This window comes from Bactrocera dorsalis, chromosome 5 (assembly GCF_023373825.1).
Source record: "Bactrocera dorsalis isolate Fly_Bdor chromosome 5, ASM2337382v1, whole genome shotgun sequence".
In the NCBI taxonomy this organism is placed as follows: domain Eukaryota; kingdom Metazoa; phylum Arthropoda; class Insecta; order Diptera; family Tephritidae; genus Bactrocera; species Bactrocera dorsalis.
In genome coordinates, this window is record NC_064307.1 from 58,130,628 (window position 1) to 58,144,625 (window position 13,998).

General features: G+C 36.2%; 1 protein-coding gene across 1 annotated transcript in view; it reads right to left on the bottom strand.

The window, feature by feature from the left end:
- Positions 1 to 4,666, bottom strand: part of LOC105224720 (frizzled-2) — an 86,412-nt gene extending 81,746 nt beyond the window's left edge. Inside the window, exon 1 of the mRNA XM_011202882.4 lies at positions 3,228 to 4,666. The gene's annotated coding sequence lies outside the window, so the exon portion shown is untranslated. The remainder of the gene's footprint in view (positions 1 to 3,227) is intronic.
- Positions 4,667 to 13,998: the final 9,332 nt, after the last annotated feature.

The window sequence follows — 13,998 nt, forward strand, 5'->3', positions numbered from 1 at the left end:
CATCAGCCAGAAAAATTTAAAGGCACGATTGGAGTTTGCAAAAAGGTATTACAAACTGCCACCAAATTTTTGGAAAAAAGTAATTTGGAGTGATGAAAGCAAATTTGAATTTAAAAATACTAAAGAACGGCAAAAAGTTTGGCGAAAGAGCCACGAGAAGCTTCAGAGTAAATGCATTCAAAGCACCATAAAGTTTGTAGGCGGAAATGTATTGGTTTGGGGTTGTTTTAGCTACAGTGCTCTCTCAAATCTCGTAATGATCGAAGGTAAAATGACAGGAGAGTCTTATGTTCAAATGTTAAGTACCAATTTTGAGCCAGCTACGCAAAAAATGGGCATAAGATAACTTTATATACCAGCAGGACAACGACCCCAAGCATACAAGTCGGGTTGCAAAAGAATACTTCGAACAAAAATCGATAGAACTCCTACCATGGCCTGCCCAAAGCCCCGACTTAAACCCCATTGAGCACTTATGGCAATATTTGGATGACAAGCTTGAACGATCTTCTTGCCGTTCAAATAAAGGCGAGATTTTTAATAAATCGAAAGACTCCTGGGAAAACATACCCCAGTCACTTCTTCAGCATGCCTCGACGTCTATTGGCAGTAATTAATGCTAAGGGTGGCAACACTAAATATTGAAGCTCTAGTGTGAAGGTAACCTCAAAATTTATTCGGGTATACATACTTTTGTCGTTGCTAAGAATTTCTCTTTTTCAGATTACCGCGTATTTTGCAGTCACTAGCACTAAAATGCAGAAAATTAATTTAATTTTTTGTATGTAGTATACTCATAAGCAAAAACAAAAACCATGCAAAAAAATAAACTTCATTTTTCAAAAGATATGATAATTTTCTTTTCAACATTCATGGGGTATACATAGTTTTGTCGGATACTGTATATGCGTTTGTATGTATGTGTGTGTGCATAAGTGCACACATATGTGGCCAAAATGTGTTGCATTTACATACCATATAAAGGGTGATTTTTTAAGAGCTTGATAACTTTTTTAAAAAAAAAAACGCATAAAATTTGCAAAATCTCATCGGTTCTTTATTTGAAACGTTAGATTGGTTCATGACATTTACTTTTTGAAGATAATTTCATTTAAATGTTGACCGCGGCTGCGTCTTAGGTGGTCCATTCGGAAAGTCCAATTTTGGGCAACTTTTTCGAGCATTTCGGCCGGAATAGCCCGAATTTCTTCGGAAATGTTGTCTTCCAAAGCTGGAATAGTTGCTGGCTTATTTCTGTAGACTTTAGACTTGACGTAGCCCCACAAAAAATAGTCTAAAGGCGTTAAATCGCATGATCTTGGTGGCCAACTTACGGGTCCATTTCTTGAGATGAATTGTTGTCCGAAGTTTTCCCTCAAAATGGCCATAGAATCGCGAGCTGTGTGGCATGTAGCGCCATCTTGTTGAAACCACATGTCAACCAAGTTCAGTTCTTCCATTTTTGGCAACAAAAAGTTTGTTAGCATCGAACGATAGCGATCGCCATTCACCGTAACGTTGCGTCCAACAGCATCTTTGAAAAAATACGGTCCAATGATTCCACCAGCGTACAAACCACACCAAACAGTGCATTTTTCGGGATGCATGGGCAGTTCTTGAACGGCTTCTGGTTGCTCTTCACCCCAAATGCGGCAATTTTGCTTATTTACGTAGCCATTCAACCAGAAATGAGCCTCATCGCTGAACAAAATTTGTCGATAAAACACATTTCGAACCGAACACTGATTTTGGTAATAAAATTCAATGATTTGCAAGCGTTGCTCGTTAGTAAGTCTATTCATGATGAAATGTCAAAGCATACTGAGCATCTTTCTCTTTGACACCATGTCTGAAATCCCACGTGATCTGTCAAATACTAATGCATGAAAATCCTAACCTCAAAAAATCACCCGTTATATGTGTACATATGTACACTCATATCTTTTACTGCCTTGCTTTCGAAAACACAATATTGCCCATCACTTTGTTGTTGTGCTCTAGTATGTTTTCTGCTTTTTGTTGGGTTTTCGGCGTTCATTTGCGTCAAAGTATCAAATTTCTTTCACGCAACGAGACTTAGATGAAAAAAATTGAATTATTTGTATTATATATGACAATATATTAAAACCATAATTCTGGGTTAACAGTTTTTCACAGTTCTCAAAATTTTCTTGTAGTGACTTTAGACACTTTTAGTGTCATCAAATGCTCTCTGGTCCGCCATTGTGCGAAATATTATACTTTTTGAAGTGTATGTGACTTTTTATTTAATTTTTGAAGCTGCTTTAATTTTAATTTGATTAAATATCACTTGAATACTTCTATATTATGCTTTTCATGAAGCTGTGGTTTGGTTATGAAGCTAACAGTAATGCGGTTTTGAGTTGGTGTCAATTTTCTTGTGAGACTTGGTTCCAGCAGGTAGACTATACTGAAGGAAGAAGTCTAAATTGAATTAGTGGATTGCAAAAGGTTGTTTGAACCATGAAATACGGAGACAGAAACTGTATATGTATAATCTAAAGCTCATAAGTTGATAGTCCTCCATTATACTATCCAAATTGAAAGAATAAATTTAAGGTTTATAACAAAAGTATGCGTTTTACGTTAGATACACAAGAGATGAAAAAAACTTAGAAAAGAGGACTGTTTCTGTTCCAATCGATAATCTTAAGATCTTGTTAAAAATCTTCACTATTATAGCAATATTAAATGCGTTTCAATTTACTTGAATAGATAATCATACAAAGACAATTAACTGCTTCGAACCCATGTTCTATGCCATTCCCTCAATTAGTTATAATGTAGTATTTGTAGAATTAAAATCGTTTGATCAAAATTAAGTTTTGATATCTTATTGTGCTGTTGGATAATAAAGAAGCAACAAGATTTAAAATTCTCTGGCAATACCCTGAAGAAGTATATCAAGTTTGCTAGGACGTCTGTAAGACTCAGAAGGAAACGTCAGAGACCTTCTAGTTGATTTGTCGGGAAGCTGTCATACGAAATGACCAATAAAAATTGAGTACACGTATGAATATGGACTTTTTTATTTGTGAGGGATTGTGCTGTGGTGTTTTTCTTGTTTATAATCTCTTGAACTCCTTTTGTTTGCTTTGTTTGGTTCACTGAGGGGACCAATATACTATATACTTACATAAATTTTAAAAACTTATAATAACGCTTAACGTATTTAATTTTACCCTCTTAAAAATTGCTCAACATACCTTTGGGATTTTCAGCAGTTATTCGAATTATCCAAAAGTTGTAAGAAAATAGTTGAAATTTCAAGAATATTTTTGTATGAAACAAAAATAGTAAAATTTTAGTAAATTTGGCACACAGTTATCACAGAACCAAAATTTTTGGAAAGTAAATAGTAAACAATAGCACAACTTGACAACAAATTTTGCGTACAAAAAATTGTTGCAGTACACAATTTATTTTTTTTATGATTTCGTTGATTATTCGTTACTTTTAAATTTGTTTATTTCAAAGTTTTCGCCACTTTTTGATATTATTTTATACTAACAAAATTATTATTTTTTATTTTATTGAAAATAAAATGTGCTGTTTGTATGCTTTTTAGGTGCAGCTTGCGCCGTTTACCGTCTGCTCCAGAGCCTACGCTGACGCCGTCAACATCATCGATCACCGGCCAACGCACTGCTGCCACATTTTTTAACATTAACACAGACAAGCAATAACAACAATTAAATGTTTACGATTTTTTCCAAAAGCAATATTACACCAAAAACACTAATATTTGTCTGTCTGCGTAAAATTCGGATTTTCCTTTTTTTACGTTTACGCCGCTTTTCCACTTCTAACTCGAACAATATTAGCGTTTTCACTATTTATTATTACCTTTTATGCTTTGCTCGCTTTCCTTATACGCGTGCACATATTTACTGCTGTTGTTATTGTTGCTTTTTCGCCGCTAACAATGATTCTCTCAGTTTTCTTTGGGCTGTTTTACTCCGGCACTTTGACTTTGCCTGCGCCTCTTGGTTAATTCTTTATTGTTGTTTTTATTATTTTATACTGTTTAGCGTTTTCTATGTTTCGTTTTTGGATTTTTTGCTGTTTCACTTTGCTCGCTATTTATGTTTTGTTTTTTCAGTAATTTTAACAAAGCATAGCAAATTTATTTATGGAAAATAAATTGTTGAAACCTATTCGTAACGAAATGACAACAATGGCAGCGACGCGTGTATACAAAAATAACCGGGCTGTCCCAAACAAAACCGGACCAACGGAGTGTAGTCAGGGTTGATTGTAACGAGAATTTTGCGCGAGTTGAGCCGAAAATCAATTTTGCCCCAATCAATTAGTAGTTCACATTTTTCCATTTAATATAGTTACACAGTATTTGTTATTGTTACACAAAAGTTCGTAACTTTATTGTTTCAAAATTTATGTACACGAACACTTCTTGCACAACATTTATTGTTCCGTTACTTGTGCGCTTTCGACCGCAAATGCATTCGCTATGCAACAACACGTTCGGCCACACTTCCGCAAATTTACTCAAATCAACCAAACGACACGATCGTCAGAAATGAACTGAATTAAAGTGGCTCACAGATAAAGTGGGCAAGGTTGTAGCAGAGCAAACGACGAGTAGAGTGCACAGCGGCAAGCCAACAAATTTTACAACTACGAGTGGTGTGTGTTGGTGGTGTTGTTGCTGGTGTATCTTTACGCCGCTAGTTGCTAGTGTCGCTCCCACAATTGTTTGTTATTTACGGCTCTCGCTAACCGGTTACATACTACAATACATGTGTGTTTCTAGCAGATACTGTATCTGAGATATGTACATAGAAGTATGGGAGATGAGAGCGCGCTCTCAGCAATTGAAAATAAAATAATCTGAAAATATGTTACTCAGATGTTTGGCATGATGCATGGGTAAAGTCAAAGTGTGAGCGTGAAATTGTGCAATACTCTTGAGCGGAGGAAGTAGAAATGCATTGTTTGTTGGAGTTGTGTGCGTTTTGGTATCTTGTTTAGCGAGCGGATATAGTGCATTCAGGGCACGATTGTGAGAAATAGTGCAGGCTCTCATATTAGTTCTGCATTATAAATATTTTATACCTGTAGTTTGTAGAGAGCGCAACTGAGTAGTTCAAAATAAAATAATTTAGAAAGAGTAATTGAGAGACTAGAAAATGCTCGCTTTAGTGAGGGGTGAGTTGGTAGAGAAGACTGGCTAGTTTTTGAAGATATGAGCAGATTTTTATACTTTGAGAAATAACATGCGATTTTTGTGACTTTGTAGCATGCGATATTTTGTAATTAATTTGTAAGAAGGCTGGAGCAGCGTTGTAAGTCAATTGTATTCTTCTTTTGCTGTGCTCAAAGAAAAATCAGTAGCTCTCAGCTCTCTCATATATTACTTATCAAATTATCTCTCATGTTAAGCGAATTTTGTTCCAAAACAATCATTATTAGAAATTTATAAAAGGAAGGCTGAAAGTTTTCACTTAGCATTAGAACATTCTAAAGTTCATCCGAAGACCTGAAGATTGCACGAGTTAGTTTCAGAAATCACAGCCAGTTATTCAGTTTTCTACCAACGGACGTATACTTGATATTTTCTTTATATAAACGGACTCTTCTTTAGAAAGGGGTAGAAAGGTGGCATATTCTGGAATAATTCCTACGAAATGATCCTGGCAGTGAAATCGAATAGTTACATAAATTTTACCACAACAGTTATTTGAAACTTATGAAACTTATCCAAGTTCGTTCAAAGCTTTCAAGCTTTCTATAGTGTTTTGGAAATAAAGTATTTTCACTCATCAGTACTTCCTCAGAGAGGCGGAAGGTTGCGAAAAAATATAATATTTTTATTACCGATGTTTCCGGGAAAAGCAGTCGATCTTCAATGTTATGTTATGTTTAGGTAACCAAAATTTTCGCCCTGTTTTTATGTATGGTTATATATTTTGATGTATGATTTGCACAGTGCGCTAATCCGATAACCTATCATTTTAGGGACGAAAAAGTGGATTTATTGCTTTTAAAAAATTGGTTTAATTCCTTCAGTACAAGAATGGACTATTTCTAGTTCGAATATAAATGAGAGCTCTATAATGAGTCTATAATTATGCAGCTTATAAAGAATACTCGTTTTGACATACCACTCAGGTTTTAACTTCTTAGAGACAATATTGAGTTGTTTATGTTCTAACAACCGAAACAAATATCTTGGTAAAGAGACAAAGAAATAAAATGAATTGAGGAACACTGAAAAAAACCTCACTTAAGATTGAGGTTACGTATTATGTAGAATTAAAAATATTAACTTAGACAAGCATATAATTTTTACACGGGGACAACATGATGGTGTTAGAATACCCTTCCATTTCTCCAATTTGGAAAAGAGTCAACGCTTGAATAGGTCAGGAGAAAAACATACCACTATCATTCTTTGAAGTTTGTTTCAATGAAAAAATTTGTATATTTATAATCTCCCCTTTAAGCTTTTTTCCACCCTCTAAAACTAGACGAACTCTAAACGTGGAACCGTGGAATGACAAACGCACTCACGCTTGTACCAAAACACGCGACTAAAGCGAAAAAAATTAAATGTAAATCCTAATCCTCGAATCCTTGCGCTGTTATGTCATACAACAAACTCGTAAATCTGACGCAACTGTCATACAACATTCACTGACAGTTAGTTGACAGTATTTTGCATTTATTGCTCTATTCCGACACTCGCCTTCGAGCACACGAGCATGTGGGTTTCAGGTGAGCGGTAAAAGGATGAAGAGAGCAAGCAACAGCGAGTATGATTTGCAACAAATTGGATTTTTCTCTCTTGACATTGCATCCGATTTTAGTTGTCTGCCACCGCAAATGATTTACTTTGTTATTGCTATGCCTAAGGAAAACGTAAAATAAAATTGCAAAAGAAAAAGTAAATCAAATGTAAAAAATTTGTGCGCGTTTTCAATTTGTGCGGAGGCCTTCAGTCGTTCGCCTCTTGAGCACATATGGAAATTCATACTTCATGTGCACTGCATATGTTTATATCGTTGTATATATTTATAGGTATGAACCTCATGCATGCTGTAATTTATGTAGCGCCCCGCTGATTGTTTGATTTGGTTGCGTGGTCCGCTAATGGCTGGGTGGCTGCTCGGCTGCCGGCTGGCTTGTGTCTGCTCGCTCCGCTTGGAATTGCATTGCCGCCGCTTCGTCATTAGCTTCTGCCGCGGTTGGTTGCTCTTCATTTGATCTGGTATTTCGGGAGGGCTTTAAAAGGAGTGCGTTGCTGGAGCAACAATCGAATCTGAAGGTAAATAATGCCGAAATTTGTTTGCGGCAGTAAAGTTTTACCGATGCGTGTAAAAGGGTTATATTCAGAAAGCGATCGAACGGTGTCCTATGCTTGCTTGTCAGTTTTGATCGCCAGCTAATTATAACTATCATTGGACGAGATCGTTTTCTAAAATAACTTGAATAAGTTATTGGTTTAAATACCTTAAGAGGCTTAAGTCTTAGCTTTTAGATTTTAAATTCGGAAATGAAATAGTCGGTTATCATGGCGTGATAATGGTCGCCATTGCCGATTACGTTCTCATATCATTTTTGAAGAAATATAGACCGAAGACTCCATGGGACCATAAACCACACTAAACCGTTCATTTTTCTGGATGAATTGACAGCTCTTAAATCTCTTCGTCCAAATTGCATCAATCTTGCTTTTTTACATACCCATTGAACCAGAAATGAGCCTAATCGCTGAAAAATTTTGACTCGAAAAACTTGTTTGATCAACTTCTTCTTCTATTTATGACTAAGGCCGATGTTATTATACATTTTTATACACGTAACTCACACAGAGATTGCCATAGCCTACCGACGTTGACGATTGCCATTCGGAGTTCTTTGTTTTTTCGGCATTGGTCGAAAATGGATTAGAACTTAGTTCCATGTTTTTGTTTTGGTTTGTCTAGAGATAGAGGCAGTTTAGATTCATATTGATATTGACAGAAAAGTCAAGTCCGTCTCGGATATCATTAGTAGTTCAAAATCGTTAAGCATCGAAGTACATTTCTTAAAGACTTATAAGTATGCTTTATATCGAACATTCATGGTGTTATCGTTGAGAGTTCCCTGAAATCGAATTAATTCTTTAACTGTTATACGACATCCTTTTTATTACTGAGCGCAAATTTTCTACTTTTCAGATATTCAAATTTTGAGTACTGAGTCTAGATGTCTTGAAAACCGATTCAATGATTGTGTTCTATACAAAATATGAACAATAATTAATGATTTTAATATTTCTTGGGTTCATATTTAAACATTTTCGCCTAGTTCATAAGGCTATCTATTCTTAATCATAAAATAGATCTTATGATATAAGAGAAAACAGATTGTTGAATGTTGATTATCGGCTGTTTATAAGTTGTGGATCCTAAAACGGGAAGTTGATTAGTCGAGCTCGATAATAGAAGGCCTGATTCGGATGAATTTCGTTCAAGATAAATGCAATTTTAAAAGTCAAGAAAGCCAGAAGGTTGAGTAGGTAACCGAAATGATCTCGACTTGTCTGAGATGAGAGGAGTCAAAAGAAGTGATTGAAATTTAAGACGCGACAGATTAAAGATTTTGCTAAGACTGGGTGTTGATAAGACGGGTACGGCTTTGAAAATAAAAAATATTTAAAATAACATAAGTAAATGTACTATATGTCAACTGAGTCCTCAGAAAATAGTAGTTAGTTAAGATTTGAAAGGCGTCAGTACAACAATTGGTTTCGTATTTATTTCAAAGAGTTTAACCGCCGACATTTCAACAAGTTCGACGATCCATTTACTAGACCTCTTGGTCATGGAAAGGTCTTCTTATTAAGTTTACTTTTTACCTTTGTAGTAATTATAGTATCATTTTTGAAATTTTCATTAATTTTCCAATTATAATGATACCTTATTTGACGTATGTACCTACAAGAGAGCACCGCACAATGGGTATCAATTACAAAATATTTACCCGTGTAAGTTCAGCTTGAAATGACATTGACTTGGCATATGCTCATCACCTATTGAAAAAACAAAAAAGTAGTAAAATGCATTTCACGGTTGCTAAATAAAGAATAATGCAAAGAAGAGTGGAGAGTGAAAAAACACGTGAAGTAATTTTAACATCATTTATCATAATAGTAATTAGAGAATCGTTACCCATATCTAATAGCAGGGCGCCCGAAACATAATTGTGTGCGCGCCACACAAACAATATGGCCTCAACTGAGACAAGGCATAGCGAAAAGAGAGAAAATGTGGAGAGAGAATATATTTTGAAAGAAATATGAAGCATAACCTTCCTTTTTATAGATTTTAAATAAAATAAAATAAAATAAAATAAAATAAAATGTTATTTACTCGTACTTGTTGGGAGACAGTGAAATTTGAGAGCGCATGTTACGCAAAATCGTTAGTAGCTGTCAAATGTCACACTCAACTGTAACTAACCATTTTTTGTAAATAAAATATTTGTATACAAACACCTCTAGGTTTTACCAAAATATTTTAACTATAGCGCTCTCCTTCTCTCACAACCTGTCGCTACCCCAACGATACTCTCTCAATTATAACATAATCTTAGTTAGCTCACGCTCTACTACACTATGATTGTTTCTCTTTATCAAAACATTATTCTTTATTACACCTTTGTCTTGTTGTTGCCTCTTTTATCTTTTTAAGGGTCTTGTTAAAAGTAATTCGTAACACGTTGTTACCAGATAACGCTAGCGGCAGTGAAACCACGCTCAAACTGAGCATAGTTAGTGGAGACTAAAAGAAAAATGAGAAAAAGAAGATAGTAAATGAAGGCACAAAATAAAAAGGCAACAAAAAAAGAGAAGTCGTCTTGTTAGCGATGCACACCAACTAAAAAATAGCTACAACATGAGAGCACGAGATCACAAGCTGAAGGTACGTTACCTGTACACACACACTTGTATACAGCGTACTTGCCGGGCTTGTGCCTGTTCAACTCACGTTTTGACTTTTGCCACGCTATTTTGTGGCTTTGCGTAATTTTTTCTTTTTTCTTTTCGTTTGTGGTTTACAGTCTGTCGCTCTTCCAGGCTGTGTGCTCCGTGCGGATTGTGTGCTCACTGCGATCATTGCAGCTTGTTAGCTCGTTTCGAATGCAACGAGTTCAATACACCCATTGTGCAGCGCATGATAATTGTTGTTGGCTACATAGGCACATAGCGACTGTGGGCACCCATGTTGGTGTGCCAAGTGAGTGACAGAGTACCTGCAACATTTGCCGGCACGATCGGCCGCATGTAGTACCAAAACATGTTGCGCCACAGGGTGCCCCAACCGTACATATATCTGTCTTGAATGTCTCTGCTCTTTCGCATACATAAGTATGTCTGCATCATCGTTTCTCTGATTGTTTGTGTCGTTCGCATTTTCATGCTGGTTCGCTTATCTCACATAAACATGCGCCGATCGCACCTCCAGAATCATTGTGGCAGCACGGTTGGCTTGTGGTTTGACCCGAACGGTCTCGCTCATTTAGCAGATAGTTTTCGTAGCCACGAAAGCCGCCAACAAGCTTTACGGCATCGTGCATGTCTTTGGTCTTTTGGAGTGGCTGCTGCCCGAGGTGGTGTACAATTTTGTAAAATAAACAGAAATTCCAAAAGAGGCTGAGGTGCAAAATTGTGCCGTTCGGTTAAATGCATTGATTCCCATTGTTTTTTCGGCGCTTATACCGAGTTTGCTGTTGTTGCCTGGCAGCTAATGAACTGAACATTGAATGTGAATGTTGACGCTGTTGTTAGTTAGTCGCTGATTTTGTTGCTCTTCTGGTTGGCATCTGGCTGGCAGGCGATTTTCAAGTGCAGTGGCAAAAAGGTGTTGAAGGAACTATGGGAGCTGCGTGGTGCAAGGCATTGCTCACAGCGTACACAGCGGAGGGGTTTACGGTGGGTGTGGAAGTTGAAATTGGTGTTGAAATATTTATAATTGACTTTAAATGCATCGATTATTTGAGTTGATTATTCGAGAAATGGGATGCAGTTGAGAGCAATGATGAAGGAGAATATGGCGGTTAGTGATTTGAAGACAAAGTTAAATATAATATTGTAAAACAATGTTGCAAATGTGTTGGTAAGAAAGTTCATTCTGAGGACTCTGTAAAATACGTACATATATAGTATGTGCAATCAACTGGAAACTCGAAGTATATCTTGGATACTGTGCTCTACTTATTAGGACAAGTAGGAAATCGTAGTTGGGTAAAGCTTTGCATGACAACTCAATAGAAACGTCTACATTGTTATTGTATATTAACTGTAACTTTTGTTCAGTATTGTTTGGCATTTTATCATGGAAGGACTGATAAACGAAACGTTATTATACAATTTCAAAAAAGAGCAACCTGAAGAGATTCAAGAGATGTCATTTGATCCAGAAAAAAACGACGGTTCGGTAAGATGTAATCGTCAACCTAGATTTATTGAGAGAAAGCGTCGGTGAGTAGCTTATTTCACGTTTTAGGCCGGTCGATGGGCCACCAAGATTGTGTGACATCACACCGTTAGACTTTTTCCTGTGGAGATATTTAAAGTCTAAAGTCTATGTGGACAATCCCATCAATCCACTAAATTTGAAGTTTCTGTGTTTTTTTTTTTTAAGGAGGGAATCTCGAAACGGATCACCCTTTATATTTAGATATCCCATCCGTGATTTTAAGAGTATTCAAAAGATCACAAATGTATGCAAAGTGGAATAAGTGCGAGTGTTGGTATTTATGATTGGGTACCGGGCTCGATAAAGCCTCTTCATTTAAGTAAAAATTTCGATAAAATAAATAGTACAAAACCGTCAATATTTTTGAGGATTTTAATTTAAATTGTCTTAAAGAACAGTGTTTAAGCTATTAATTGAAGGCAATATTTGTAAAAAACAGAGATAGACCCTGTGTGAGATTACTATGGTCGATAACTGCCACAAGAGGAGAGAGCACATTGAACCACAATATAAAATAGTTATCGGGTGTTGATAGCTAGGCGGAATTAATCTCTGAAAACACACCTAGACTCTTAGGAAGTCCATTGTGAATCCGGAACTAGAGTCCCCTCCCTCTATTATGCCTTCTCTGAACCGCAACCTGTGCTTTGATGAAGTTCATAATACAAAAAGTTTTATCTGTGCAACCTTCGAAGCATCGTCAAAAAATCCTCGACTGATAGTTGGGATTCCTTTCTATACAAAGCTTTGCATTCGCAAATAATTTTATAGTTTTCTGATGTTCCCAGTCCGCTGGCTAAGTTCGCCGAGACAAAACTATATATATAACATATTCGTCAATTATATATCTACAATGGCTAGATGCATAAAAATTCACTGTTTTTCGAATCTCGTGGTGATACCTGCAATGGCCAGTTCAACTGCTTCAAAGTCCCCAGGTATTTCACTATGTTCCGGAACCTATTGTAGACGTATCGTGAAATAGGATGTTAGATCCACTGAGAGATCAAGGGATTATTTCACTATCCTTGATTAAACCCTAAGAGAAACCAGTCCACCTTACCCATTACCCGCTCTTCTCTGGAAAGAAAGGCAATATTGGAGCTCGAATCTTAGTCCAATTCTATAGGATTTGGAAATCTGAGGTATTGTGAGTAGAAACGGGAACTTACTAAGCAACTTGGAATGCCCATTATTACGGACGACGGATGTCAGTAAGAAACACTGAAACTTAAGCAAGATACAATATTTTTAAACAACTTTTTCTCGTAAACTTATAACTGTGTTTAACGTTTTATGAGAAAAATACCCCAGTGCATATAAATACAAGTTTGTTTATACATAAATACATATGTACAGTTGTGCACATCCATACGTAAATTACTTTTGTAAATACAAAAGTATTTAAGTGAATGTCAAAACACTGTCCAGTTATCTGCCATTTCCGAGAATATCTTAACTCAACTCAAACCTCACTCCTTTTCAGTCACAACAGAACCCAGCGGGAATTCACATTTGCGATTTTTCAACTTAATTGAATTATCACAGCGAGCCATCGGTCGCCTGGAGAGCAAGGTAACACGCCATTGCAATGTACTGTAGAAGCAAAAGTACGAATATCAAAAATGCATTGTGTGAAGGCAAGTAAATACTGCAATGTCAATCGTAATCTGTCAATATACTATACACATGTATATTATTTATAAGAATTTTGTTATTTTGCCCGCTGCTGGAATTGTAAACATGCTATTATAATCTTTGTGGTCAATGCTGATGTCAGCTATGGTGAAATATTGTCATGTTATTTTCTATTTATTTGTATTTACCGGGTTGTGTTACCTTATATTGTATATGTTTTTGTTGGTCAATACTTCGTGTGAGCTGCATGAAGTTTTTTGCCGGTGGATATTTATTAGTAAAATTTAGTCATGACTTTCTATCAATAATTTGAGGTTAACGAAAATAACCACAATTTCATTAGACAGCCGCATGTGGGCATTAGGCATTAGGGAATTTATGGAGAAAAAATCAGGTCGAGATTACACTACTAAGACCTAAAGCAACGAATGGAAATCATTCGTTGGGGAATTGAGAACCATTTGCTTATTCAATGTTTCTTAAATTATTCCTTACAAAACTCTAAATAGAACAGAAGCCAGAAAAGCCAAGCGTGCTCATCGAAATGCTGGTAGGTCATAAGAGAACGAAATAGAAATATTTTGACTAAAGCACTGTTAATATTCAGCAGACAATCATACAATGAATTTTAGTATGACTATAGGCATATCCTAAATTATTTCTTAGAACAGTCAAGCGTGACCATCGAAAAGCCGGTACGTTATGTATAAGAGTGTGACAGTTTGCTTCCGACTTTCCCTTCTTTTAGATTTTTTCCATAGACACTACTTATATACGCACAATATCAAGCGGACAATCCATTAACGGATTTAGAGCCTTAATCATAAAAACGAGCGTAAATTGTTTACGAAAA